General features: G+C 58.4%; 1 protein-coding gene across 1 annotated transcript in view; it reads right to left on the bottom strand.

Annotated features, from left to right (window-relative positions):
* LOC106811327 (kinesin-like protein unc-104) overlaps positions 1-513 on the bottom strand; it is a gene marked incomplete in the record, with an annotated part of 116841 nt that extends 116328 nt beyond the window's left edge. The window contains 1 exon segment of the mRNA XM_014814907.1: positions 320-513.
* Between the last annotated feature and the right edge of the window lie 2465 nt (positions 514-2978).

Genomic DNA, 2978 nt, shown 5'->3' with positions numbered 1-2978 from the left:
CACTCTCCTCTCTCTCTTCTTCTTCTCTCATTTGCTCGTCTCTCGCCTCTCTTCTGTCTTTCCTTCTCCCACCTTCACCATTTTGACATACAGCACCAACACACACGTACACACACACCCACATACATACACACGCACGCACGCATGCACGCGCTACGCACCGCGCAACGCACGCACGACACGCACACACACACACACACAACACACACATCCACACACCAGACCCGACGAGAGTCCGCCCCCTGTCTCTTCCTCCGCTCCCTTCCTCTCTTCCTCTGCTCCCTTCCTCTCTTCCTCGCTCCCTTCCTCTCTTACTTACGCGTTAAGTCGACGCGCCGTCAAGATGTCCTCCTAGTAAATAGAATCAGATGCGAGCACATTTAAATGTATGTATGTACGTATATATATATATATCCGCTCTCTCTCGTGCGCGCACGATACTCTCTTCACTCTGTTTGCGCGTCGGTGTCGGATGCAATGCCCCTCGCCCTCGCTCACATCACTCGCGGTCGCCTCGCTCGTTCGTTCAGTGGAGGTGACTGGCTGAGTGATGTATGGATGACTCATTCCAGCGCCGCCGCACCACCACCACCACCAGCAAGCAAGCAGCAAGGCAGCAGCAGCAGCAGCGCGCAGCAGCCAGCAAGCAGCGCGCAACAGTAGTAGTAGTAGTAGTACTAGCTCAGCAGCAGCGTCAGCCACCACCCCACCCACTAGCCCCCCCCCACCACACCACACACACACCACCACCACACCACCACCGCCGGCAGCAGCAGCATAGCAGCAGCAGCAAGCAACCAGCCGCGAAGCAGCAGGCCGGCGATCAGCGGCGGCCAGCGGCAGAAGCAGCAGCGAGCATAGCAGCGCGAGCAAGCAGCCCAAGACAGCAGCAGTCGGCGCGCACCAGCCGCAGCAAGCACAGCAGCACCAGTGCCCAGCAGCGACAGCAGCGCAGCCAGCGCAGCAGAGTACCAAGCAAGCTGAGCAGCAGCACGGCAGCGCGCGCGGCCGGAGCAGAGCAGGCGGCAGCGCCACCAGTTAGCAGCAGCATCAGCGCGCCGGCAGCAAAGCAGGCAGCAGCACCGATGAAGCAGCCGCACCAGCAGCAAGCACAGCAAAGCAGCGGCGTCAGCACACGCAAGCAGCAGAGCAGCTCAGCGCCAGCGAGCACCAGCACCACAGCGCAGAGCACCAGCAGCGAGCACAACCAGGCCCAGCGCAGCAGCAGCAGCAGCCCAGCAGCGAGGCAGCCAGCAGAGCGAAGCAGCTAAGTAGCAGCCCACCAGTCGCAGCAGCAGCAGCGCAGCACCAGCAGACAGCGCAAGCAGCAAAGCGGCGGCAGCACCACCAGCAGCCGCAGCCAGCCAAGCTGAGCCAGCAGCACCAGCACCAACCAAGCAAGCAGAGCAGCGCACCAGCGAGCCAGGCACACAAAGCAGCAGCACAGCAAAGCAGCAGCAGCAGCAGCGCGCAGCACACCACACCAAGCAGCAGCAGCAGCAGCAGCACAGCAGCGGAGGCTTGATTGATCCTCGCCAAGCCTCCTCATCCTATCGATGCGGGGAAGCGCTCGTGGCTTCCGTCTCCGCAGTACGTGCAGTCTGCTTACGGCGACTCGAACACCAGGATCAACAAGCGGAAGGTTCAGAAGTTCCCCCTCCCGCTTTAGCGGCCGCAAACGTACGGGAGGGAGAAGCGGGCGACCGCACGTTGCCGTAGATAGCCGTACGGAGCGTAAACACCAAAGGTTGTACATATATTACGACAGTTTAGACGTGCCGGGAGACGGCTATCCGAAAGGAATCAATGAGGCACTTTACGTCACCCCACACAACATAATCGCTATCAGGGACCCCGCCGGATACACATTACACATACGAATTACGCCTCACCCTCCTCTTCCTCCCTCCCTCCTGCCCCCTCCCCTTTCCCTCCCCTCCCCTCCCTTACACCTCTCTCCTCTACTCCTCCACTACACTAGGATCGATTATCGATACAGTCTCGCGCGACGCTGGAAATTGCTCTGCTGGCGATGTAATACCGGATGTATGCTACGGCAGGGAAACCGCGACGTCCGACGAACCGACCGACTGCCCATGCTGCATGGTAACCCACATACCGCCATCTTTGGTTTGAGGTCCATCGCGATGTCATACGTAACGATGACCAACTGGTAGAACATCGTAACAGATGAGTTCGAACCGTTATATGACGATCATCGATGCACTTCTTTCCTTGTCGTCTACCCTCTCTCGGTATCCGATGCTGGCATTTATCGTATGTAGCCGGGTCCCCCTCGTAGAAATGAATATGAGAATTGCGATGACACACAGCGAGAGACTGGACGGACGTTGGGCGTCTGCGCACACGCCGACGGCCAGCACGAGCTCACGAGTTCAGGTGTGACCTCTCAGGTCAGGCCGTACGTCAAGGTCCTGATAGGGCATCCTTGGGAGGACAGAGGCATGTGTGACACACTCCGGTCAACACATACGCCGTGTCAAGCGAGACGGACACGATGCATGCAGAGCAGTCGCACTCTTTCCGCTCAGACCGACGCAGATTATGGTTTTTGCCCGCTATTGCTATTGCTCGAGAGGCCTTCTTTTTATACCGTGGGCACAAACGTGCTCCAAAGCTGCCCGGCGTCCACGTTTCATCCGTAGAAAGCCTTGACAGAACGTGAAAAACGTGTCAGACCTTGATCAGAACGTGAAAAACGTGAGGGACCCCATCAGAACGTGACGGGTCGGGATGGAACGTACTGGCATCCGTGGTAGACCGCGGGCCGAACCGTAGTGCGCCTTGGAGCCTCCTTTCCCCCTCCCCCTTTGGAGCCCCTTTCCCCCCCAAGGCCCGTCACGGATACCGTGATAGACCGTGAGAAAACTTGGCAAGACCTAACTCAACTTGTAACAAAACTTGAATACAGAGAAAAAATGGCCAAAATCCCACGGCGCACTACGTTTCGGGCAAAC

This window comes from Priapulus caudatus, unplaced genomic scaffold, assembly GCF_000485595.1.
Source record: "Priapulus caudatus unplaced genomic scaffold, Priapulus_caudatus-5.0.1 Scaffold528, whole genome shotgun sequence".
Lineage (NCBI taxonomy): Eukaryota > Metazoa > Priapulida > Priapulimorpha > Priapulimorphida > Priapulidae > Priapulus > Priapulus caudatus.
Note: the sequence above shows the minus strand (reverse complement) of the source record. Positions and strands in the feature narration are given on the sequence as shown.